The sequence below is a fragment of the Hemiscyllium ocellatum genome, chromosome 10 (genome assembly GCF_020745735.1).
Source record: "Hemiscyllium ocellatum isolate sHemOce1 chromosome 10, sHemOce1.pat.X.cur, whole genome shotgun sequence".
In the NCBI taxonomy this organism is placed as follows: Eukaryota; Metazoa; Chordata; class Chondrichthyes; order Orectolobiformes; family Hemiscylliidae; genus Hemiscyllium; species Hemiscyllium ocellatum.
The window spans coordinates 94,822,641-94,850,003 of NC_083410.1; the positions used below are offsets into that span (position 1 = coordinate 94,822,641).

The 27,363-nt window shown below is 42.7% G+C and overlaps 1 protein-coding gene across 5 annotated transcripts in view; it reads left to right on the top strand.

Annotated features, from left to right (window-relative positions):
- LOC132819860 (pleckstrin homology domain-containing family G member 1) overlaps positions 1-27,363 on the top strand; it is a 219,202-nt gene that overhangs the window by 19,394 nt on the left and 172,445 nt on the right. The window contains exon 1 of one of the 5 annotated variants that reach the window (XM_060831760.1): positions 4,013-4,054. The exons of the other annotated variants lie outside the window; for them this stretch is intronic. The gene's annotated coding sequence lies outside the window, so the exon portion shown is untranslated. Of the gene's footprint in view, positions 1-4,012; positions 4,055-27,363 lie in introns of those variants that run through there. 5 annotated transcript variants of the gene reach the window in all.

Consider the following 27,363-nt stretch of genomic DNA (forward strand, 5'->3'; position numbering starts at 1 on the left):
GCACAGAAAAAAGGCTTTTCAGCCCATAGAGTATATATCAGTCAGAAACACCTATTCTTATCACATTTTCCAGCACTTGGCCCATAGCCTTGTATCCCTTGGCATAGCAAGTATACTTACACAGTCATAAACTCATACAGCACAGAAACAGGCCCTGCAGCCCACCCCTGCAGTCCATACCAATCAACAAACACCAAACTACTCTAATCCCATTTACCATAGATTTAGGTTGAGAGGGGAAAGATATAAAATGGGCCTCAGGACAACTTTTTCACGCAGAGTGTGGTGCATGTATGGAATGAGCTGCCAGAGGAAGTAGCAGATGCTGGTACAATTTAAAAGGCATCTGGGTGGGTACATGAATAGGGGCCAAGTGCTGGCAAATGGGACTAGATTAGGTTGGGATATCTGGACAGCATGGACAAGTTGGACCAAAGGGTCTGTTTCTGTGCTGTACATCTCTATGACTCTCTATGGTTTAGATCATCTATAGCAAAAAAATAAACAAATGTGAGTCATTTAAGGAAATCCAGTTTCAGTGGCATCAGAATGGATCTGTCGTGGATAAACTGGAATCAACACTTAGTAGGCCAAACCACGATAGAACATTGGACTGTCTTTATTTAAAGAGGAGATAGTTTGGGTGAAATTAGGTATTTTCCATTTTTTTTTAAAGGAAGGATGCAAAGAGAAAGAAGAGAGATAAAGAACACAACCCCAACAGAACTTCACTGATGTCCAGCCACATACACATCCCTTGATCATCAACCTCTGCTTCCTGCCACTCAGTCAATTCTTTATCCAATTTGCCAAATTTTCTTGGTTCCCATGAGCTGTTATTATCTTTGCTATCAATTTCCCAAGCATAACTTTATCAAGGGCTTTGCTAAAGTCAAATTAGACTGTGTTGAATACATTGCCCCTATGTAGATACGAGATTACGTCTTTGAAAAATTGAATTCTGTCCCTCAGAATTGCTTCCAATTGTTTCCCAACCATTGAGGTGAGACTGATTGGCCTATAGTTTCCTAGTTTATCACTTAACTTCCTCCATGAATAGCGGTACCATGTTGGCTGTGCTCCAGTCGTCTGCACTACTTCTTTGGCCAGGGAGGAATTGAAAATTATTGCCATCACCCCTGCTATTTCCTCCATTGTTTCACTCAACAGCCTGGGATACATTTCATCTGGCACTGGAGATTTGTCTACGTTTAACCTTCCCAAACCACTCAGAACTTCCTCTCTGCCTATGCTCACTTCTTTAAGTATATCACAATCTTTCCCTCTGATTTCTATACCCACATCAACCCTCTCACTAGCAATCAGCGATACCACAGTATTCATTTAGTCATGTCCCCTGACTCAACACACAAATTACCACCATGGTCCTTAATGAGCCTTACTCTTTGCCTGGTTATCCTTTTATCCTTAATATAGTTATTGAATAACTTTATTTTACGTGCCATTACTTTTTCATGCCCCTTTTTGCACTTCTGATTTCCTTTATAAGTTTCCCCTCACATATTCTGTACTCCTACATGGCTTCTGCTGTTTTCAGCCCCATAAGTCTCCCTTTATTTCCTCATTATCCAATCCTGTACATCCCGTGATACCCAAAGTTTACAGAATTTGTTGACCTTTGTCTTTATTGGAACATGTTGGCCCTGTACTCTCCCTATTTCCTTTTTGAATGCATCCCACCACTCTGACACAAATTTACATAATATGTTGGGTTCCAATCTAGCCAAGTCATGTCTGATGCTCAGCCATTTCAGGACTTTGATTAAATCCCCTATTATCACTATCCTATTACTTTTACATTTCTCTGAAATTTAAATACATATCTACTTTCTATTTCTCTTGGATTATTGGGGGGGGGGGGAGCTATAGGACACTCCTTGCAACATGATTGTTCCTTTTTGGTTTTTAAAGTTTTATCCATGCAGCTTCATTTGAGGAGCCTTCTCAAATGTTATCCCTCCTTACTGCTGTAATTGATTCCCTGAACAAAATTGTAACACACACTCCTCCCTCTTGTCAGTTGGGAATTTTGTGGGTTTAGGTTTCTTCCCAGTGAGCTGAACACAAAACCTAAGCTGAGACTCTAGTACAGTGCCACAATGTTAGAAAAGCTTTTCTGTAGTAAACATAAAAATCCCAAAGCATTATTCTGAAGAACCAGGAAGATTCCCTGCTGTGTCTCTCAATATTTATCCTCCTACTAACATAATTTAAACAAATAATCTGGTCATTACCTCACCATTGGTAGTTTGTTACTTGTAAATTAACTGCTAAGTTTCCTACATTACAACTTTCGAGAGTGACTAAAGTGTTTGAGTCGATTTGAACTCTTGAAAGGTGTTACATTTAAAGTATATCTTTCTTTTTAATCTGACTGCTCATTAGAATAATAAATTTTCATTTTTATGAACCTACTCCTGCAGTTTCAGTGCTCAAGAAATCAAGGTGAAATTTGCAACTGGAGATTCGGGCATATCCACCCCAACCCAAAATCAGAGTAGTGTGTTTTTTCCATTCACAAGTGAAATTGCCAACCAAACCACTCAGTTGTAGCAACCTACTAGTAAGTCTAAAAAGAATTCAATAGAATGGATCACCTAGCATCAATTTAGGTACTGGAAACAGCAATAGCAAACTTACCTTTTCATCCCCACAAAGTTGTCCTTACTAACCTCTGGGACCTGTGCCAAAATTGGGACAGCTGTCCCGCACACTCATCAAGCAACAATCTGATGTAGTCACACTCACCAAATTATATCTTACAATACCCCTGTCCTCACCAATAGCATTTGCAGGTATATCCCTCCTACTGGCAGGACAGACCCCCTGGCATCAAATCAAAGTTGGGCAGGAAATGGAAGGATATGGGCCAAGTGCCCATATGGGAGAAAATGAGGACTGCAGATGCTGGAGATCAGAGGTGAAAAATGTGTTGCTGGAAAAGCGCAGCAGGTCAGGCAGCATCCAAGGAGCAGGAGAGTTGACATTTCGGGCATGAGCCCTTCTTCAGGAAGAAGGGCTCATGCCCGAAACGTCGACTCTCCTGCTCCTTGGATGCTGCCTGACCTGCTGTGCTTTTCCAGCAACACATTTTTAGCAAGTGCCTCCTCTGCCAGCATTCTTCTTATTTGGATATAGCAAGACAGCAGAGTTTAAATATGATCCAGAAGGTGGAGTTGATTAGCCCTGACTATCACATGCCACTTCTCCAATACTCCTCCATACTGTATGCCGAGTGAAGGAGATAGCAAGGGTACAGGATGTAGTGCTTGTCAATATCCATTGCCAAAAGTGGTTCAGTGGCATCAATACTAGGCAAGACCTAGATCACATTGTTGATAAACTGATGTGTGGCAGATGGCGAGGAAACATACAGGAAAGAATACTTAGTAGATGTCATCCTCACCAATCAACCTGTCACAGTTGCATTTGTCCATGACAGTGTTGGTAGGAGTGAACACCACAAGATCTTTGCGGAGCCAATGCCCATCTTTCATGATAAGAATTCTTTCACTTGTGTGGTGCCACTACCACTGTATTAAATGAAAAAGATTTTGAATGGATCTTGCAATTCAAAACTGGCCATCCTTCAAGTGTTATGGACCATCTACAACAACAGAATTGTATTCAGCATACCTGTGACCTCATTGCCCATCATATCCTCCAATTTACCATTACCAATAAACCAAGGTATCAATTCTGGCTCACGAGTGCAAGAGGCAGGCTAGAGGTTACACCAGACACACATAAAAATGAGGTGTCAACCTGTTGAAACTATGAATCAGGATGACTTGCTGCAATTGAGGAAATCCATGGGGAGATTCGTGCCCAGGTCTAACCTATCACATCCATGCTGCAGAAGCATGAGCAGGAGATCCAGGGTCTTGGGGAGAGGCTGGAGGAGGCAGAGGGTCAAACTAAGGCCTCGGAAGCTGCGATGGAGTCCTCGTCCAGTTCGATCCAGGTGCTGGAGCAAGAGGTGCGGGCCTTGAGAAACCATAACGTTGACCCCGAATTGTCGGGCTCCCTGAAGGTGAGGAAGGTGAGCAGACAGTCAGCTTCTTTAAAAGCTGGCTATAGAAGTTTTTGGGCCTTCACATCCAGTCCAGCAGGTTGCAGAATGAAAGGGCGTATTGGTTTACAGTGCACAGGTCAGGCCCAGTGCAGCACCCCCGCTCGATCCTAGTGCACTTCCACTCATATAAGGACAAGCAAAAAGTCATAGAAGCTTCCAGATCCCTGGGAAAAGATCCACAGGCACTGCTGCACAAGGGATCAAAAATCATGTTTTTCCAGGATTTCTCTGCAGTTGTAATTCGAAAGAGGAAGTCCTTCGATGAAGTTAAAAAGAGGCTGATGAACCAGTACTCCATGAGATACCCCACAGTACTTCGTTTCAGCCACGAGGACTCAGTTTATACGTTTGACTCGGCGGATAAGGCTAAAAACTTTGTGGACATTTTAAAGTAGACAGATTGGCTGAAGAATATGGTTAATGTTTGTTCTCTTTTCTATCTTTTCCTGTTTTTTTGTTTTCCTTTTTTTTATTCCTTTCTTTCTCCCTAATAATTTCCTTTTTGGAAAGGTGGAATAGAACATAGAACATAGAACATAGAAGGATACAGCGCAGTACAGGCCCTTCGGCCCTCGATGTTGCGCCGACCGAATCCTACCTAACCTATACTAGCCCAATAACTTCCAAATGCCTATCCAATGCCCGCTTAAATGACCATAAAGAAGGAGAGTTCACCACTGATACGGGCAGGACATTCCATGAACTCACAACCCGCTGTGTGAAGAATCTACCCCTAACACCTGTCCTATACCTACCACCCCTTAATTTAAAGCTATGTCCCCTAGTAACACCTGACTCCATTAGCGGTAAAAGGTTCTTAGTATCTACCCTATCTAAACCCCTAATCATCTTATACACTTCTATCAGATCTCCCCTAAACCTTCTCTTCTCCAATGAGAACAGCCCCAAGTGCCTCAGTCTTTCCTCATAAGATTTTCCTACCATTCCAGGCAACATCCTGGTAAACCTCCTCTGCACTCGTTCTAAAGCTTCCACATCCTTCCTATAGTATGGCGACCAAAACTGCACACAATACTCCAGATGAGGCCTCACCAGAGTCTTATACAACTGCAACATGACCTCAGGACTCCGGAACTCAATTCCTCTGCCAATAAAGCCCAGTACACCATATGCCTTCCTCACAGCACTATTTACCTGGGTGGCAACTTTCAGAGATCTGTGTACATGGACACCAAGATCCCTCTGCTCATCCACACTACCAAGTAGCCTACCATTAGCCCAGTAATCCATCATCTTGTTATTCCTACCAAAGTGAACGACTTCGCACTTAGCTACATTGAATTCCATTTGCCACATTTCCGCCCAGCTCTGCAACTTATCTATATCCCGCTGTAACCTACCACTTCCTTCCTCACTATCCACAACTCCACCGACTTTTGTGTCATCCGCAAACTTGCTTACCCAGCTTTCAAGTCCTTCCTCTAGATCATTTATAAAAATAACGAAAAGCAATGGTCCCAAAACAGATCCTTGTGGTACACCGCTAGTAACTGCGCTCCAAGATGAACATAATCCATCAACTACTACCCTCTGTCTCCTTCCAGCCAGCCAATTCCTAATCCAAACCTCTAATGTATCCTCAATGCCATACCTCCGTAGTTTTAGCATTAGCCTACCATGGGGAACCTTATCGAACGCCTTACTAAAATCCATATACACAACATCTACTGCTTTACCCTCGTCCACTTCCTTAGTCACCTTCTCAAAGAACTCAATAAGGTTTGTGAGGCACGACCTGCCCTTCACAAAACCATGCTGGCTATCCCTGATCACGTTATTCCTACCCAGATGTTCATAAATCTTATCCCTTACCATTCTCTCTAAGACTTTGCCCACCACTGAAGTCAGACTCACTGGCCTATAGTTACTAGGGCTATCCCTACTCCCTTTCTTGAACAATGGGACCACATTCGCTATCCTCCAGTCCTCTGGTACTATTCCCGTTGACAATGACGACATAAAAATCCAGGCCAATGGCTCTGCTATCTCCTCCCGAGTTTCCCATAGGATCCCGGGGTAAATGCCATCAGGCCCAGGAGACTTATCTATATTCATCCTTTCCAATATTCCCAAAACCTCTTCCCTGCATATTTCCAGGGCATCCATTCTAATTATTTGTGCTTCCATATTCACATCAGCAACAGTGTCCTGTTCCTGAGTGAATACTGATGAAAAGTACTGATTTAATGTCTCTCCAATCTCCTCCGCCTCCACACACAACTTCCCACTACTATCCTTGACTGGACCGATACCTACCCTAGTCATCCTTTTATTCTTGACATACCTATAGAAAGCCTTTGGGTTTTCCCTAATCCTACCAGCTAAAGACTTTTCATGTCCCCTTCTCGCTTCTCTTAGCTCCCTCTTTAGCTCCTTCCTGGCTACCTTATAACTCTCAATCGCCCCTACTGAACCTTCATGCCTCATCTTTACATATGCCGCCTTCTTCCCTTTCACAAGGGACTCCAATTCCTTACTAAACCACGGCTGCCTCACAAGGCCCTTTACACCATGCCTGACTGGTACATACCTATCGAGGACACGCAGTAGCTGCTCCTTGAACAATCCCCACATCTCATTAGTGTTCTTCTCTTGAAGCCTGTTTTTCCAATCCACACATCCTAAGTCATGCCTCACTGCATCATAATTTCCCTGCCCCCAGCTATAACTCTTGCCCTGCGGCACACGATTATCCCTCTCCATCACTAAAGTAAAAGTCACCGAGTTGTGGTCACTGTCCCCGAAGTGCTCACCTACCTCCAAGTCTAACACCTGGCCTGGTTCATTACCTAGAACCAAATCCAATATAGCCTCCCCTCTTGTTGGCCTGTCGACATATTGTGTCAGGAAACCCTCCTGCACACATTGTACAAACACCGACCCATCTAATGAACTCGAGCTATAGCTCTCCCAGTCAATATCTGGGAAGTTAAAGTCCCCCATAACAACCACCCTGCTACCTTCACTCTTTTCCTGAATCATCCTTGCAATATTATCCTCTACTTCTCTAGGACTATTAGGAGGCCTGTAGAAAACACCTAACAGGGTGACCTCTCCTTTCCTATTTCTAACCTCAGCCCAAACTACCTCAGATGGCAAGTCCTCTTCCATCGTCCATTCCACTGCTGTGATACTATCTTTGACAAGTAATGCCACGCCTCCCCCTTTTTTACCCCCATGTCTGATCCTACTAAAACATTTGAACCCTGGAACGTGCAACAGCCATTCTTGTCCCTGTTCTACCCACGTCTCTGTAATGGCCACAACATCGAAGTCCCAGGTACCAACCCACGCTGCAAGTTCACCTACCTTATTCCTTATACTTCTGGCATTGAAGTATACACACTTCAATCCACCCTTCTGGTTACAGGCACCCTCCTTAGAGATCACTGCATTATTCCTAACCTCCCTACACTCAAGGTCCTGTACCCTAAAGCTACAGTCCTGGTTCCCATGCCCCCACGGAGTTAGTTTAAACCCTCCCAAAGAGCACTAGCAAACCTCCCCCCAAGGATACTGGTGCCCCTCAGGTTCAGGTGTAGCCCATCCTTTTTATAGAGGTCCCACCTTCCCCAGAAAGGACCCCAGTTGTCCAGAAACCGGAATCCCTCCCTCCTGCACCATCCCTGTAGCCACGCATTTAACTGCTCTCTCTCCCTATTCCTCGACTCTCTATCACGTGGCACGGGTAACAAACCAGAGACTACAACTCTGTTTGTTCTAACTCTGAGCTTCCAACCTAGCTCCCTGAAAGCCTGTCTGACATCCTCACCCTTCTTCCTACCTATATCGTTGGTGCCAACGTGGACCACGATCTGGGGCTGCTCCCCCTCCCCCTTAAGGACCCGGAAAACACGATCAGCGACATCACGTACCCTTGCACCTGGGAGGCAACATACCAAACGTGAGTCCCTGTCGCCCCCACAAAACCGTCTGTCTGTACCCCTCACTATCGAGTCCCCAAGAACTATTGCTCTACCTTTCTCCACCCTACCCTTCTGAGCAACGGGGCCAGGCTCCGTGCCAGAGGCCTGAACCTCGTTGCTTGCCCCTGGTAAGTCATCCCCCCCACAAGTATCCAAAACGGTATACTTGTTCTTGAGGGGAATGACCGCAGGGGGTCCCTGCACTGGCTTCCTCCTCCCACTCCCCCTCACTGTCACCCATCTATCTTGAACTTTCGGAGTAACTACTTGCCTAAAGCTCCGATCTATGACCTCCTCTGCCTCCCGAATGATCCGCAGTTCATCCAACTCCAGCTCCAGTTCCCTAACACGGGTTTGGAGGAGCTGGAGATGGGTGCACTTCTTGCAAGTGTACTCAGCAGGGACGCTAATGGCTTCCCTCACCTCATACATGTTGCAAGAGGAACATTGCCCTCTCTGCACTGCCATCCCTCTAAAAGTAAGCTTTCCTTAAAAAAAACAACAAAACCAACTAAATCTAAAGAAACAAACAAGGAAAATGCAGCACTTACCCGCTAGTCACAATTGGTCTTATTATTAGGTTAGAGGAGGTGGAAGGGTGGGAGGCACTACTCGTGGAATAACTTTGGAATAAGTTGTTCCTACTTTTTTTAATAACTGGATTTTCTGATGGGAAATTTTGTTCTGCATCTCTTTTAGTCACAAGTAGGGTGACATGAAGCCAGGGATGAGTGCTCATCCTGACTTTGTCTTTTTTTCTGTTGATTTAAGGATCATCTCCTTGTTTTTTTCTCTGGTCTAAGCCTGGGGCACAGTCTGAGTTTGAAGGAGCTGTGAAGGAGGGGATGGGTAGGGTGAGTGCCCCCTATGGGCAGGGGGAAGAGTCTCCCATTCAAGGTTCTATAGTTGGTTTTCTTTGTAGTTTTTTTGGTAGCAATAGTTGTTTATAGTTATGATAGAGTAGTTTTTGTATACATAATTTTTTGATTCTATGAGTCTTTATTTACTTATGCTCAACGCTTTGTATGCAGGGTTCTCCCTCCGAGGGGTTCAAGAGTGTCTGAAAGGGGATATGGCTAAGTGTCTTATTAAATGGTGCACCTAGAACATTAAGGGAAGTCATTCGCCTGTTATAAAGAAAAAAGTGCTTTTTAGCCTTAAGAGGGAAAGGGTTGATATTGCTTTGTTGCAGGAAACCCATCTTGATGATGGGGAACACCTTAAATTACAACACGGGGTTTATGACCTGGTATTCTTTTCATCCTTTACTACTAAAAGTAGGGGAGTGGTGGAACTTATCCAAAAAAATCTTCTGTTCACATTATTAGAACAGGTGAATAATGAGCAGGGACGGTCCATGACACTTAAAGCCCTGATACATGGGGAGGAATATGGCATTTTAAAAGTCTACTGTCCTCTGACGCATCCCCTCAAATTTTTGATTAGTGCTTTCTCTAAGTTGAGTGCTTTTGGAACACGGCACATTATTATAGTGGGGGAGGATTTTAATTGTCTTTTGGATCCGACAGTGGACAGGATGCCTTGTGTGCCCCCAACTATTTCTTGACTTATGCGAGGAGTTGGGGCTGGTGGATATTTGGAGATGTTTTCACCCTACCGGCAGGGACTTTACCTTTTTTTCAAACCCACATAAATGTCACATGAGGATTGATCTCTTTCTGGTTCCCACGGCCCTTCTGGATTCGATTATGAGTTATAAAATTGGGAATATAACTATCTCTGATCACGCGGCAGTATATTTGGAGATTAAGGCCAAGAGTGAAGGGCTAGGTTTGTGGCACTGGCGTTTGGACCCTTGTCTCCTTAAGGATTCCAAATTTGTGGAATACGTTTTGAAGGAGTTTCAGGAATTCTTGATGATCAACTCAGGCACGGCTCGTGGTCCGTCCATGCTATGGGAGTCTGCCAAGGCCTTTGCTCGGGGATTAGCTATTTCCTATTCGACTAGCCAGAAACAACAGAAGGAGGAACAGCAGCGTCTATTTGAGATGCGGTTGAAAGCCGTGGATGCAGCACATTTTGCGCGGCCTTCGGTGACTAAGCTACAGCGGCTCATGGCCCTTCGGGCTGCCTTGAATTCAATACTGACACAAAACGCTAAGAAAGAACTTGCTTTTGCTAGACAGAGGCTGTTCGAATATGGGGATAGGCCAGGGAAGTATTTAGCGTACCTGACTAGGAAAAAGCGTGCTCCCCAATCCATTATTGCAATCAGAGACAGTGCCGGGGTCCTTACATACAACGCTAAAAGGATTAATGAGGCTTTTCGGAGCTTTTAGTCTGAATTGTATCGGTCTGAAGGTTATGAAGACAGGAGGGCTAAAATGGATACCTTTTTTAAGAACCTGGACCTCCCAGGGGTAACCTTGGAACAGGCCTCTCTCCTTAATACCCCCTTGATAGTTCAGGAAATACAGGAAGCAGCTAGGCAACTTCAGAGTGGGAAAGTGCCTGGCCCTGATGGTCTTCCGGGTGAGTTTTATAAGGAGTTTATAGGGATTCTGTCAGGGCTGATGTTGGAGTTGTACAATCACTCCTATGTGCATGAATGCTACCACCATCTTTGAGAGAAGCTAATATTTCCTTAATTCTTAAGAAGAGGAAGGTTCCTGAGGATTGTGCCTCATACAGGCCCATCTCTCTATTAAATTCAGATTTCAAGATTCTGTCCAAGATCCTGGCGCTGAGATTGGAAAGGGTGTTGCCCCATATTATTAAAGAGAACCAGGCAGGCTTTATAAGGGGCCGTAGGTCCTCTAATAATATTAGAAGATTGCTGAATGTATTCCAAGTTTTTCAGCAACAATCGCTTCAGGGATTGGTGATTTCCTTAGATGCAGAGAAAGCATTTGACCGGGTGGAATGGACATATCTTTTTTATGTCTTAGAACAGTTTGGGTGGGTGGAGTCTTTGCTAGGTGGGCGGAGGTTTTATATTGCCACCCTCTGGCAGCGGTCATCACCAACGGGATGAAGTGTGGGAATTTTACGATTGGTAGGGCTAGTCAGCAAGGCTGCCCCCTCTCACCATTGTTGTTTACGTTGGTGATAGAGCCGCTGGCAGAGGCCATTCGTCAGAATATCCACATAACCACTCCGGAAGAGGAGTCGAGGGTACACAATATTACACTGTACGCGGATGATGTCTCTCTGTTTTTATCGAACTCGATAACCTCCGTACCCCATTTGATACAATGTATCAATTCATTTGGGGCAATTTCAGGCTATAAGACTAACTTTGCAAAATCGGAGGCTATGCCTTTGGGGAACCTTAAGGATGTGCCAGAAGTTGAAGGTGGCTCTAAGTTCCCTTTTAAGTGGTCATGGGCAGGGTTCCGGTACCTAGGCATTTTTATTACCCCCAAGTTTGATCTGTTATTTTGGAATAACTTTGCTCACTTGCTCAACAATATTAGGCGAGATCTCCAGAGATGGGAGGCTCTTCCAATTTCATGGCTGGGCCGAATATCTCTCATTAAGATGAATGTTTTTCCTTGTTTGCTTTATCCCATGCCTATGCTCCCTATAATGTTTCCCAGGTCAATGCTGTGGAAACTTATGGGATGGTTTGGTTCTTTTGACATTGTGGGTGGCCCCTCATCAAACTTACTAAATTGCAGTTGCCTCAAGGAGGGGGAGGAGTTGATTTCCCAGACATCAAAAGGTATCAATTGAGTTCCCTGCTGTCCTTTGTCTGCGATTGGGTAGATAACGATCCAAACTCAATATGGCTGGATATTGAGCCCTCCCAAGCAAAGTGCCCTCTTATTAGTCTGTTGTTCATGGATAAGGTGGGGACAGTTATGGACCACTGCCAGAACCCCATTGTCATTAGTACAGCCAAGGCACGGAGGGTGATGTGTCATAGAGTGAGGGTTGTTTGCCCAAGACTCTGCCACTTACACCTATAGTTGGCATACCAGGGTTCCAACCAGGGATAATGGACTCAGGGTTCAAACTATGAGCAGTGAGAGGAATTTCTGGTTTGGGAGACTTGTTTGAGGGGGAGGTTATGATGTCTTTTGAGCAATTGAGCTGCAAATACGGGTTGCCCAGCAGAGACCTTTTCCATTTTTTTCAGGTTAGGGAAAACATCCAGAAGAAGACTACGCTTCTCACTAAGCCCTATAAGCCCGATACAGAGCAGTTGTTGCTACGCTCCACAAGCACCCTTTTGGTTAGTGCCCTCTATCGCCTGCTGGGTGGCAGGGCCTGGCAGGATATTAACCGGTTATGTGAGATCTGGGATCAAGAGCTGGGAGTGGAGATCTCTTCTGAAACATGGGAGAACATATGGAAGCATACTCAAAAGATCTCAATCTGTAATAGGACGTGCACTACGCAGTTAAAAGTTCTGCACAGGGCTCATCTGGCACCAGACCGTCTGGCGAAGTTTTAAAAAGGGGCATCTTCAGTGTGCCCCAAATGTAAAATAAGTTTGGGTTCTCTTACCCATTGCTTCTAGACATGCCACAGGCTCCATGTTTATTGGAGAGCTGTGGCGGGAGAGATAGGGAGGGTATTGAGGACTGAAGTCAAAGTAGACTCGATATCTCTCCTCTTAGTTCTACAGAATTTACCAGCTTTAGATGGGCATGGGAAGAAACCATTTAATATTGTTGCATACTGTGCACGGAAGAATATTCTGATGAATTGGGTGTCTGAGAACCCGCCGAGCTTGCTGGGATGGCAGAAATTAATTGTGGAGCGCATTCCCTTGGATTTTTTTACAAACATGGTGCATCACACAGCAGACAATTTTTAAAAGACATGGCAGTCTTACTTGAGTATTTGGATATAGATTTGTCAGTTATCTTAACTAGGGCGTTTGTTTAACCAGGATGATTAGATTTGTCAAGCCCTGGGCCCTAGAGGGGGTCTCCCGAGTTAATATGGGTATGTATACAATGCTCCCATCCTTTGTTTGGGAGCTTTGTGCTTAGCATAGCTGTTCTGTATTTTATGTTTTTTTTTGTTTTAGTTTGCTTTTCTTTCATTTTTTGGTGTTGCTTTACACAGTGTTAGGGTTTGCTTTGTATTATAGGGTAGATTAGTAGTTAGTAGATAGTAGTTGTATTGTAATTTGTGGTTTTTTTAATTACACTGATATTTGTTATTGTTTTTTTCAATAATTTTATATGTTTGTAAAGTTAAAAAAATTTGCTAATAAATATATTTTTTTAAAACTTTAACTTTTATGATGACTCCAGGGATAGCTGGGTTTAATTTCCTGTGTGCTATGCCAGTCAGGTGTACCGCAATGTTGAAACAAATCCATTCAACCCAGAACCAAACGTTTCAGAAGTGAAGTGACTTTATCACTGTAAAGATCATTATTGCTTTAAGAAGACAGTCAGTCAGTTAACATCTGGAAGTGGATAAACTGACAAGCAGTCAGCAGTACTCAAGGCAACAGGGCAAAAAGCAGCACTCCAGAAGAAAACCTTCACCTTGGAACTGATAAAAGGTGCAGGAGAAATGTGCTAGGAAGGGATTAAAACAAAGTCACAAGGGGAAGGCAGAAGTACAATCTGTGGGATTAGTTTGGAACTCTGAATAAAGTCAGAAATTCCTAGGGGCAAGGAGTTATAAACCTAACAGAATGGTGCAAAACACCAGTCTGGGAAGGAAGTGAATTGGACTCTTCAAAACGTGTCTTACCACCATTGTTAGCAGGCTCCATGATGCATAGCTATAGTAGCTAGACCAAGGGACAGAGCATCTGACATCAAGATAGCATTGAAGCCAACATCTAATGAATAAATTTTTAAAATGACAGCTATACATACTTTAGTCCCCTTAAGATGTTGGCAAGGCTACATTTATTATCCATCCCTAGTTTTCCTGAATACATTCAGAGAGAATAATGTTGTGTTGGGCTGGAGGCAAATGAAGGCCAAGCCAGATAGACTTAGCCGGGCTCATTCACAGTTGGTTTTCATGGCAGTCACACTGTACCAAATACCAGCTCTTCAGCTCAGAAATCCTCTCTGAAGTTAATTTATATGCCTTGACACTGCTACTCTTGACCCTTAGATATAAAAAGCAAGAAACAGCAATGTCAGTCAGTTAACATCTGGAAGTGGATAAATCGACAAGCGGTCAGCAGTACTCATGGTAACAGGGCAAAAGCTGGTCCTCACTTTGATATATGCAAATATGTCTGATGAGGACTTATTGGTTGGATTTGGGCCTAAACCAAAAAGCATAGAGAGAAAATTCAGGGGCACTGACTTTAGCGAATGGCTGAATGACTTCTGCCCATTTTGCTGCTAGAGTCAAAATGTCAATCTACAAAATGTCAACTTCCACTTCTCCTCTCACCTTCAGGACACCAGTTTATGTTTGACGTCTCAAGTGGTTGACTCTCTAGCCTGGTAAAATCCCCCTTACATATCTTGGAAATACGTGAAATACTTTTGGATAACGTTACATGGGTTGTTTCGCATTTGATTTCCTGTTAGTAAGAGAAACATTGCATTTGGCTGTCCTTTGAATAGAGAGTAATTAGTTCGCCTATGAACTGACATTTCCTAAAGCAATGTTTCGTTTCCTCAAGGATGGAAGCTTGCTGAGAAAACAAAAGGTTTTGTCAGGGCTTGCAGGGAAATTTGTGCTTTTGAATAATTAACAATTGTTGACTAAACAGTTGACAAGCTTATCATGAGTCAAGGTTGAGAATCCTTAAGCTGGTATAGTTGCTGGGTGTATGTGTAAATCTTTTTCTGATCGGTATCAAGTGCAGCTGGCCTTCCTTGTCAACAGTTGGCTTCTCTTTTTTAACTCTTTCAGATTCTCTATCAATTTAAGAAAATAAAGGAATGATCATCAGTTAGGTGTGGATCAAAGCATGAGGAACAGGAGCAGGAGGAGACCATTGAGTTCAATCTTACCACCAGTAAGATCATAGTTGATCTGATGCAACCTTAAGCTCCATTTTCCTGCCTGTCCCCCTTACACTTGTTAATGAAAAATCAATGTAATCCAGCCTTGAGTATATTCAATGACCCAGCATCTGCTGCTTGTTGAGGAAGAAAAGCCCAAACTCTGTGACTCTATGATAACATCTTACATCATGTTGTGTAGCACTATTACCGTGTTAAATGGAATAGACGTCAAACATATCCAGGAACTGGGGACCACAGCAAGTAAATTAGGGGGAGGACTCTGTGAAACAGAGAATGTCTTTTCTACTTTTTCAAGATATAATTAAAAGAATGACCTTTGCTACCCAGCCACTATTATTGCACACCTTTTGCAGTGAAGAAATCACCTTCAGGAACTTCAGTCGTCCACTGCCACTTCCAGGAACCTGAAGGCTAACTGAAAAATTACAGTCACCCCCTTTTAAGCGACCATTATCAAGCTGAATTGCAGCAATGTGCAGGTGGGTTACCGTGTGGTATCCACGCACGATCGACCCTTCCATCCATCCCATCTCCAGGAAAATTGTCCAGGAATGGGAAGGAGTAGGGGTACGCTAACATGCACCAGCCAACATTGCTTCATTAGTTGAGAGTGTGGTGCTGGAAAAGCACAGCAGGTCAGGCAGCATCCGAGGAGCATCCTGATGAAGGGCTTATGCCCAAAATGTTGATTCTCCTGCACCCCGGATGCTGCCTGACCTGCTGTGCTTTTCCAGCATCACACTCTCAACACTCTGATCTCCAGCATCTGCAGTCCTCACTTTCTCCTAGTGCTTCATTAGTCCTGCATGCCTCTGATAGTGGCTCTGATTGGGGCTAAATGTTCAGCCACACATGTGGATAGTTTGTATTGATGGCCAGAAGCACAGGGTTTTGTATGTTTTTCCCCCTTGTCTGTGTGAACTATTTCTTTCGGGAAGTGCCAGCAAATACTGACCTATCATTTGGTTCACTATTTTATTACTTATTGGCATTCTATTACTTTTTTTGGCAGTGTAGTACCAAGTACAGTATTTACTTGAGAGACTAAATAATTGTCAACGTTTTACCCAGATAATTTGTGTATTTGTTTGCAATGCATTCCATTAAATTTTGATTGCTTTCCGAATGATTTCAAAAGACTTCTCATCTTTCTTGGACCATGGAATTTTTTATAAGTTCCTTCTTTTAAATAGAATGCTTCTTGCAAATTTACCTCCCGGCAAGCATTTCCTGTGTCTGTTTACATCTGGCGCCTTGTAACCTTGGCAACGCATCTGTACTCTAACCCTGAAGTTATAGAAAATACTTCAGGTCCAGCTGTGTTTGAGTAAAGGTAGTTTATTTTCCAACCAGGTTCTCAAAAGTTTGTAAAACAAAAAATGACAAGCATACTTAAAATATGTTGATTGTTAGTGTATAGGAACTGGCTGTGGTCAGTAAAAGTTAACACATGATTAATGTTCTAAGACACGGTTTCTAATATCAAGAGTTGCTTCAGTGAAGATTTGTGATAGTAAATAGGTGTTTTGTTCCGAGCAATATGCTACAGTCACACAGTTTTTAGGTACTCGTTCACTCATTATTCTTGGAGCCAAGAACAGCTACTGGACTGTTTGCAGCCTCATCCAAAGTGGCAGAAATCGACAAAAATGTTTGCAACGAGAAAGAAAATATCGGAACATCTGGTTTCTGTCTGCTGCCAAGAAAAGGAAGGAAAGGGGTGGGGAAGGGAGAGAAGCTTGTTAAATTATACAAGTTGACTGACTAAAATGTTGTGCACAAAGGAAGAAGCAAGGAAACTTCTAGAAGGTTGTGAGAAGACTTTTTTGATTCAATGGATGTATGGCAAAGTGATGAGGTAGGAGAATTCAGAGGGAACCTGAGCAAAGATTTCCCAGTTGGGGGGATCCAAGATGGCAGCGACACAGCAAGTCTGAGTCTATAGTGCTCCTCCCAAGACGTAGGCAAAGTGGGCCACCCTCCTCCACCACACTCACCAAATCAATTAAAAATAGTTTTTACTTAATGTAATTAGTTGTTTAGTACTAAATTTATACAGTTCAGTCTCCTGTAAAAATGAGTAAGGGGAAAGGAGCCCGCAGTTCTCAGCAGGCAGGAGCCCCTCCCCCACCCTCCCCAGCTGCAGCAGAGGCATCCGCAGCCGCCCCGGGGGACTTACCTACGGTGGCGAGCCTTGTGGAAATCATCTCCAAACTCGACGCGAAGATCGATGCTTTCATAGAAGAGTCCCAAAGTCGGTGGAATTCATTCTCGGTCGCGCTACAAAAGCATGGGCAAGACATCGAAGAAATTGAATGCCGAGTCGGAGGGGCGGAGTTAAAGGCCGCGACCTCCGAGGCCATTGCAGAATCGGCCATGGATCGGGTCTGGACTCTCGAGCAGCAAGTCCAGATCTTGGAGAATCACATTGACGACCTCGAGAATCGCTGGGCCTTCCCAAATGGGAAGAAGAAGGCCAGCTTACAAGGTTCCTTGAACAGTGGCTTCCGCAGTTATTGAATCTGGAGGCTGGATCAGGCCAGGTAAGGTGGAATGGGCCTACCAGGTTGCAATACGTGGGCCCGGCTTGAACCAGCGCCCCCGCCCGGTCTGTTCTGGCTGCAGAGCGATAAGGTGAGGCAGATGCTCTTGGAAGGCTCCAGAAATCTTGGGAAAGATCCCCAAGCCATGACTTATAAAGGATCCAAGATTATGTGATTTCAGGACTTTTCCTCAGCTTTGGTCCGAAAGTGGAAGTTGTTTGATGAAGCAAAGAAATGTTTAAGCGATTTAAACATTCAATAATCCTTACGCTACCCAGCTATACTACGCTTTAGCCATGAAGGGTCCGTATATAACTTCGGATCACTGGAGAAGGCCAGGGAACTTTTAGACTCTCTTAGACAAATTATAAGAGTTAATTGATGTTGTTTTGCCCTACCCCCACCCCAGTTTACTCCCCTTTTTTTTCCTTTCATTATCTTACTGTTTAATATTATCTCTGGGAGAGGGAAGAAGGGTTTATTTATTCATCCATTACTTAGCGATTTCCTTTCCCCCCTTTTATATATATATAGGCCAGGGGGTCTAGTTAATGTAGATGGGGGAAAGGTGGCTTCCTTATCTTATTTTATCTTTGTCCTTGGGAGCAGGGTTGTTTTCCCTTGTTATTTTGTATTAATATATTTAATTATTATTTGCTGAGACTGTAATGTTATAATCATATATGTTCATATATGGTATTAACATTACCAAATATATCCAGGTGTTGGTGTGGGTGGGGGATAGGATACTCACTGTTAGTTCCAGTTCAGTAGTATACTTGAATTTTCTTTATCCTATCGTGGGGTACCTGGGTCAAGGGTGGGGCACTGGTTGGGAGAGGTTATGATGGGTTTTTTGGAAAGGAAGTGATGCCCCCTGTTTTATAGTTTTTTTTACTATTTAGAAATAGTTTTTTTATTATATTGATCTGAATGCACTAAAGAGCTTTTATTTTTGTGAATTTTATATGCTCTATGCTCAGGATGTTTTGGATAAATACGGATTTTGTTGTGATCTGATGTTAATACATTCCGAGCATGTATATCACTGCCCAATTTATGTGTTATCCATTAGATTTTTTTTTCTCTTGAACAATGTAAGAATTTTAATGATACACTCTGGTTAGTTGTAAGTTAGATGAGTAGTTAGTTGGGTTTTTTTTCTCTTGGTATTTCTGTTTTCTTGTTTGATAGATTTTGGTTATCATTTATTTAAGATTTAACTGTATATCAATGTTTATACTTGGGTCTTTTTTTTAGTTTTCTTTTGTAAACTTATTAAAACATATTAAATTTTTCAATAAAAATATTTTTAAAAAAGACTTCCCAGTTAAACATCTGGGTCTGCTTGATTTTCACACGCAAGAATGCCATCCTACGGTAGATATATTGTTGCAATGATCTAAGTGACAGTATGTTTGTTTTTAGTTTAATTGGGAGTGCTGAACCAGTCTGACTTGGAGTCTAGTAAAGTCTGTCTCTTAATCTGGCTGAAACACTTCATTTCCTACAAAGAATAGTGAATCAGTTGATGGAACACTTGAGGTTTTAAACGTGAAACTGAAACTTCAACATGATGGATTAACAGGCAAATCTTGTTAGACTTTGTTCTATTAGTGAGGAGCAGGCAGGTAAAAGTATTCTTCATTGGAACAGTGCTAGGCCATTCAGCCCCTTGAGCCTGATCTGTGTCCAATTAAATCAAGGCTGAACTGTACCTCAATTTCATTTATCCACGTTCAATTTCATTTATACGTTTTGGCTTCATATGCCTTAATGTGTTTATACAACAAAAATCTATTGATCTTAATGCAAAATTTTGAATCGACCATACCGCCATAACATTAATTACTGGGGAGTGAGTTCTATATTTCCACTAACTGTTGTACAAATATGTGCTTTCTGACATCATTCTGGAATGGCCTAAATCAAACTTTAATGTTATGACATCTTGACCTAGAATTCCCCCTACAGGGGAAAAATGCTATCAATTCCTTTAATCATGTTATTTCTTGGCCTTTTGTACTTAGAATAATACAAGTCCAAAACCCAAAGAACCGCAGATGGTGGAAATCAGAATCAAAAACAGAAATTGTGGGAAAAACTCCGCAGCGAAATGTGCAACTGTGGGGAGTCAAAGAGTCATAGAGATGTACAGCATGAAACAGACACTTCGGACCATGCCAACCAGATATCCCAACCCAATCTCGTCCCACCTGCCAGCACCCGGCCCATATCCCTCCAAACTCTTCCGATTCATATACCCATCCAAAAGCCTCTTAAATGTTGCAATTGTCCCAGCCTCCACCACTTCCTCTGACAGCTCATTCCATACACGTACCACTCTCTGTGTGAAAACGTTGCCCTTAGGTCTCTTTTATGTCTTTCCCCTCTCACCCCAAATCTATGTCTTCTAGTTCTGGACTTCCCGACCCCAGGGAAAAACTTTGTCGATTTTTTTCTATCCGTGCCCCTTGTAATTTTGTAAACCTCCATAAGGTCACCCCTCAGCCTCCAATGCTCCAGGGAAAACAGCCCTAGCTTGTTCAGCCTCTCCCTATCGCTCAAATCCTCCAACCCTGGCAACATCCTTGTAAATCTTTTCTGAACCCTTTCAAGTTTCACAACACCTTACCAATAGGAAGAAGACCAGAATTGCAGGCAATATTCCAACGGTGGCCTAACCAATGTCCTGTACAGCCACAACATGACGTTCCAACCCCTGTACTCAATACTCTGACCAATAAAAGAAGGCATACCAAACGCCTTCTATACTATCCTAACTACCTGTGACTCCACTTTCAAGGAGCTATGAACCTGTATTCCAAGGTCTCTTTGTTCAGCAACACTCCCTAGGACCTTACCATTAAGTGTATAAGTCCTGATAAGATTTGCTTTCCCAAAATACAGCACCTCACATTTATCTGAATTAAACTCCATCTGCCACTTCTCAGCCCATTGGCACATATCTGATCAAGATCTTGTTACAATTCGAGGTAACATTCTTTGCTGTCCACTACACCTCCAATTTTGGTGTCATCTGCAAACTTACTAACTGTACCTCTTATGCTCGCATCCAAATCATTTATGTAAATGACAAAAGGTAGAGGACCCAGCACCGAACCTTGTGGCACTCCACTGGTCACAGTCCTTCAGCCTGAAAAACAACTCTCCACCACCACCCTCTGTCTTGTACCTTTGAGCCAGTTCTGTATCCAAATGGCTAGTTTTCCCTGTATTGTGAGATGACCCTTTTTCAGAACTGATTGTAGTTAGGAAAAAGTTGGCATATATGCTGTAGGTGGGATTGGGGGGGGTGTGTGCAGGGAGGACCGGGGGACCCTATGAGTATTCTGGGTGGGTTTCTGTTCTGAAGATGCCAGCTTCTTCAAGGTGACCCCCAAAATGTCCACCTTCCTTCTCAACAAAGATTTTCCACCACCATGGTTGTCAGTCATGTCTGATCTACCTCCTGCACTTTGGCACCCACCCTTCCTCTTTCTTCCCTCAATATCAGTAGGGTTTCCCTCGTCCTTACGTATCACCCTGCCAGTATCCACATTAAAAGGATCATTAACTACCATTTCCGCCACCTCCAACTGGATTCCATCACCAGACCCATATTCCTCTCCCCTCCCCAGTCAGCTTTCTGGAGGGACCATTCCCTGCCAAATACCTTGGTCCACTCCTGCTCCATTCTCAATACCTTTCCATATTCCCACAAGACCTTCCCATGCAATCACAGAAGGTGTAACACCTGCCTTCCTTATTACCGAAGGCCCCAGACACACTGTTCAGGTGAAGCAGTGATTTACCTGCATTGAAGGGTCACTGGACCCGAAACATTAACACTGCTTTCTCGCCACAGACTCTGCCATTTTTTACAGCAATTGCTGTTTTTGTCTCAGTCTATGCAACCTGTTCTAAATTTCTAACTCTTCTATTTTATGAATTTGAAGAATATGGGTGATCTACTATTGTATTTATTTGGAATTCTAGTATTTTGACCAAATATGTAGGACTGGTGATTATAGTTTCAAAGAGAATGGTGTTTGTTTTGCAGGTTGTGGTATTCCTATATACCTGTTGCCCTGTCCTTGTAGGTGGAGGTCACAGGTTTGAAAGTTACTATCTAAGGAAGCTTGGTGTGTTGTTACAATGCATCTTTGCTTTTCTAACTTGTATACTTATAAGAGTAAATTAAAGGTGAAATGTTCATTTTGAAAAGTGTAAAAGGTGAGAGGTTTTGAATTTATCTAGTGTCTACCAGAACCCCAAGATTCTCCAAAGTGCTTCACAGTCAATTGGATAAGTATTAAATGTTGGATTAGGCACTATGTGTAAAACGTGAGGTCTGCAGATGCTGGAGATCAGAGCTGAAAATGTGTTGCTGGTTAAAGCACAGCAGGTCAGGCAGCATCCAAGGAACAGGAAATTCGACGTTTCGGGCCAGAGCCCTTCATCAGGAATGAGGCACTATGTGGCCCTGCTGGCTATTTCAGGGAGGTAAACACGTAAAATAGATCAGGTGGCTAGGTCCCCACCTTCCCATCTGTCTGAAATTAGCTGTCTCCCTACATATATACATAAACAATTAATGGTCAATTGGGCCTGTTAAAAGCTGATATCGCTTGACCCACTACAAGATATGATTGATGTGGGTGGCTTTGTGGGGTGGGCAAGTGATTCTTTGTTTTAATTATGACAGTGGACTCATAAGGCTGAACGGATGTACGGAACAGCAGGTAGAAAGGGAGGTACTGACTTCAGAGAGAGTCCTTTGTGCATCAGGTACTCTACCCTAAAGATAGCAGTCCCCTTTCTTCTCTGCCATCTGCCTGAAAGCCCTACCTGCTGGACTCCCACTACTCCCCCATCCCAAAGTTTTCCAAATCCTCCCTGACTCAACACTCAGAGTTACCTGGAATTCATTCATTCATGTCTTTTATATGGCGCTGCCTACTGTACCAGCAGCATCCACTCTGAGTTCATGGCACAGTCAGTATTGCTGCAGCTGCTGGCCAATCAGATTGACTAGCAGCTCCCTTGAGCAGTACTTCCACCGCAGTGATGGACAGAGTTAGGCAACATAGCTTGCTTATAGCATGTCATGGTTGCTGGGCAGACTTCTTTCTCATGTCAGCTTCCCTTCTTGGGACCAAGCAGTCTGCTACCTCTCCCTGCTCTCATAACTTTCAACCCACTGCCATAATTGTATTGTAGAACACCCAACAGCCAATTGGCACACAGGAAAGTTCTACAAGCAGCAATGATATAAATGACCAGGTCATCTGTTTTGGTAGTGCTTGCTGATGTACAGTGTTCCTTTCGCAGATTGGGCCTGCAATTATATGTAGTGTCAGCTCACAAAATATTTATTTGTAATACAAAACACTTGACAAACAAGAGTAATACACCATGTGCTTTGCAGTTGAATACCAAGTCTGGCTGAAGATTGCAGCAGGCGACTGGTGAACTGTCCTTCATCAAGAAAGTGCTGGGTTTGATTTACAGTTCATTAGTTTGATGGATCATGTGTAAAGCAATGTTTTTACCTGGAGTTTCAGGTAGGAACAGCTAATAAGGGTTAAAATCAAACATCAAGAAAAGAATAGTTCAGAACTTCACTGTGACTGGTTCAAAAATCTTCTGCAAGGTGTTGGCATAAAAGGAGCTACTTTTGGGATGCCTTGAGAAGGAGGGGACGTCAAAAAGGTGAGAGGTGAAGATGAATCTTGGCTCTAGTTCTTGTGCTAATCACACCAATCTTTGTCTCATCAAACTCATCCAAAATTCAATCATCCGCAAGATCCTGTCCATTTTGGAGAAGAACCATCTGTACGTACTTCAGTCTTAACAGTCACCTATAGACTAACTGGAATCCTCCCAAACATCACAGACTAGTCATCTGGTCATCTTCACTTTGAAAGATAAATGAGAAAGGTACTGCCCAGGATTAGACAGTACGCTCCACTAAAGTGTACCCAGTGTCTTATGAAGATTTACCATCACTTTGTCAGACTCAGTCAGATCAGTCAAGATTTCGTTGAATGACCAACAGTTTCAAGGGGTCAGATAACTTAGCCCTCCTACTACTTCTTGTGTTCTGATGTTGTTGCTTTTGTACACTGTTTCTTTTGTACAGCATGTGGTTGTGCATTAAATCTCTAGTGACAATTTCAAAGACTCTCCCTACAACAGATGTTAAATTTACTAGTCTGCACATATGACCTTGTCTATGTTCCAGATATTGCCTTACAAGGAAAGATTTTGAAAGGCTTATACATTAATAAATGTTCAAACTGCTTAGTAAAAACATTATGGCTGTACAAAGTATACAAGAAAGATATTAGCTTTTGAACACCAGAATTGAACTTAATTTAATTCTCATATTAATACACATAACCATATAAATGGTATCAAGTATGATACATTGTAGTTCTGTGGAAAGACTAGAGAAGCTGTAAATATTCTCCTTACAGCACAAAAAGTTAAAGGGAGACTTAACAGAAGTGCTCAAAATTATGAAATGTTTGGTAAGAAGAAACTGTTTTACCTAACCAGGTGACTTAAGATAAATAATAAAAATTCAGAACAGAAGTTAGGAGGATCTCTTTCACACAGAAAGTTGTTCTGAATTGAAATTCACTGACTGAGAGAATAGTGAAAGCAGATTTAACAGTGACATTCAGGAGAGAATTGGTTGCCTGCTTGAAAAAGAAAAATAAATGCAAGGCCATAGGGAAACTGCAGAGGAGCGGAACTAATTAAATAGTTCTTTCAAAGAATTGACTTGGGCACAATAGGCCAAATGGCTTTCACTTATAGTATATGATTCTCTGATTCTAAGAGAGTGGTTCTAAAGAAAGCTAAAGCCTTAAAGGATGAAATTTATGCAATTTTTAAAGATGAATCAACAGAGATGAATTAATTTGGCAAAATGTAATATTTTGCTACCCAAATAGCATACAGCAAACATCAGAAAATATTTTAAAATTAGTGAATTCATCAAATAAAGAACTGAAGGTAAATAAATCCCCTGGACTATATCCAGTGCTGTGAAAGAAGCAAGGGAGAGGCTCTAGTTTCTGTAAAGTTTCATTCGAAATTCAGGGGAAATTAAACATATTGTATTAATATAAAAGCAAAATACTGCAGATGCTGGAAATCTGAAACAAACACAGAAGTTGCTGGAGAAACTCTGCAGATCTGGCAGTACCTGTGCACTCTCTTCATATTAAAGAAAGTGGGACCATTGTAATCTAGGTAAGTAGAAGGCCATTAGTTTTGCATCAATAATTGGCATAATGAAGGAAAACTTTAGGTGCTTGACATGAACCACCTCTGAATTGAAGGGTTGTGAGTTCAAGCCCCTCTTCAGACCGTTGACCACAAACTGTCGTCTTATACTCCAGTACTGTAGTGAGGGAGTATTGTAGAATGAGAAACAATCAACACCTCAAGTCTGATGTGATTCCTCTTCAGAATAAAGAAGAGGCTCAGACCATCTGGGTATGACCAGGTATGGTCATTCTTGTATAGAGAACAGACAACATTACAGAGAAGTACAAGCCCTTCAGCTTTCAATGTTGCGCCGACCTGTGGAACCAATTGAAGCTTATCTATCCTACATTATTTCATTTTCATCCATATGTTTATTCAATGACCATTTAAATGCCCTTAAAATTGGCAAGTCTACTCTGTTACAGGCAGAATGTTCCACACCCCTACTACTCTGAGTAAAGAAACTACCTCTGACATCTGTCTTATATCTAACACCCCTCAATTTAAAGCTTTCTCCCCTCTTGCTAACCATCACCATCCAAGGAAAAAGGCTTTCACTGTCCACCCTATCTAACCCTCTGATTATCTTATATGTCTCAATTAAGTCACCTCTCAACCTTCTTCTCTGTAATGAAAACAGCCTCAAGTCCCTCAGCCTTTCTTCATAATATCTTCCCTCTATACCAGGCAACATCCTAATAAATTGCCTCTGAAGTATTTCCAAAGCTTCCACATCTTTCCTATAATGTAGTGACCAGAACTGTATGTAATACTCAAAGTGTGGCTGCACCAGATTTTTGTACAGCTGCAAAATGGCCTCGTGGATCCAAAATCAATCCCTCTACCAGTAAATGCTAACACACCATATGCCTTCTTAACAACCCTTTCACCCTCGGTGGCAACTTTCAGGGATCCATGAACATGGACACCAAGATCTGTCTGCTCATCTACACTGCCAAGAATCTTACCATTAGCCCAGTACTCTTTATTCCTGTTTCTCCTTCCAAAGTGAATCACTTCATTAAACTCCATTTGCCACCTCTCAGCCCAGCTCTGCAGCTTATCTATGTCTCTCTGTAACCTGCAACATCCTTCTGCACTATCCAGGACTCCACCGACCTTAGTGTCATCCCCAAATTTATGAACCCATCCTTCAATGCCATCATCCAGGTCATTTATAAAAATGACAAACAGGAGTGGCCCCAAAACAGATCCTTGCGGTACACCACTAATAACTGAACTCCAGGATGAACATTTCCCATCAACCACCACCCTCTGTCTTCTTTCAGCTCGCCAATTTCTGATCCAAACCATTAACTCACCCTCAATCCCATTTCTCTGTATTTTGTGCAATAACCTACCGTGGCGAACCTTATCAAACACCTTACTGAAATCCATATACACCACATCAACCATTTTATCTTTATCCACCTGTTTGATCACCTTCTCAAAGAACTCAATAAGGTTTGTGAGGTACGACCTACCCTTCACAAAACCATGTTGACCATGCCTAATCAACTTAATCCTTTCTAGATGGTTATAAATCCTATCTCTTAGAACCTTTTCCAATACTTTACCCACAACTGAAGCAAGGCTCACTGGTCTGTAATTACCAGCGTTGTCTCTACTCCCCTTCTTGAACAAGGGGACAACATTTGCTATATTCCAGTCTTCTGGCATGATTCTTGTAGACAATGATGATATAAAGATCAAAGCCAAAGGCTCTGCAATCTCCTCCCTGGCTTCCCAGAGAATCCCAGGATAAATCCCATTCAGCCCAGGAGACTTTTCTATTTTCACACTTTCCAAAATTGCTAACACCTCCTCCTGTGAACCTCAATCCTGTCTAGTCTAGTAGCCTGTATCTCAGTATTCTTCTTGACAACATTGTCTTTTTCCAATGTGAATACTGACCGAAAAATATTCATTTACTGCTTCTCCTATCTCCTCAGACTACATGCACAACTTCCCACTACTGTCCTTGATTGGCCCTAATCTTACTCTAGTCATTCTTTTATTCCTATTGTACCTATAAAGCTTTAAGGTTTTCCTTGATCCTATCTGCCAACAACTTCTCATGTCCCCTCCTGGCTCTGCTTAGTTCTCTCTTTAGGTTTTTGCTGGTGAGCTTGTAACTCTCAAGCGCCCCAACTGGGCCTTCACGTTTCATCCTAACATAAGCTGCCTTCTTCCTCTTGACAAGAGATTCAGCTTCTTTAGTAAACCACAGCTCCCTTGCTCGAACACTTTCTTCCTGCCTGACAGGTACATATTTATCAAGGACGCACAGTAGCTGTCCATTGAATAAGCTCCACATTTAATTGTACTCATCCCCTGCAGTTTCCTTCCCCAACCAATGCATCCTAAATCTTGTCTAATCGCATCATAATTGCCTTTCCCCTAGCTATAACTGTTGCCCTGCGGTATATTCCTATCCCTTTCCATCACTAAAGTGAACATAACTGAATTGTGGTCACTATCACCAAAGTGCTCACCTATCTCCAAATCTAACATCTGGCCGGGTTCATTACGAAACCAAATCCAATGTGGCCTCACCCCTTGTT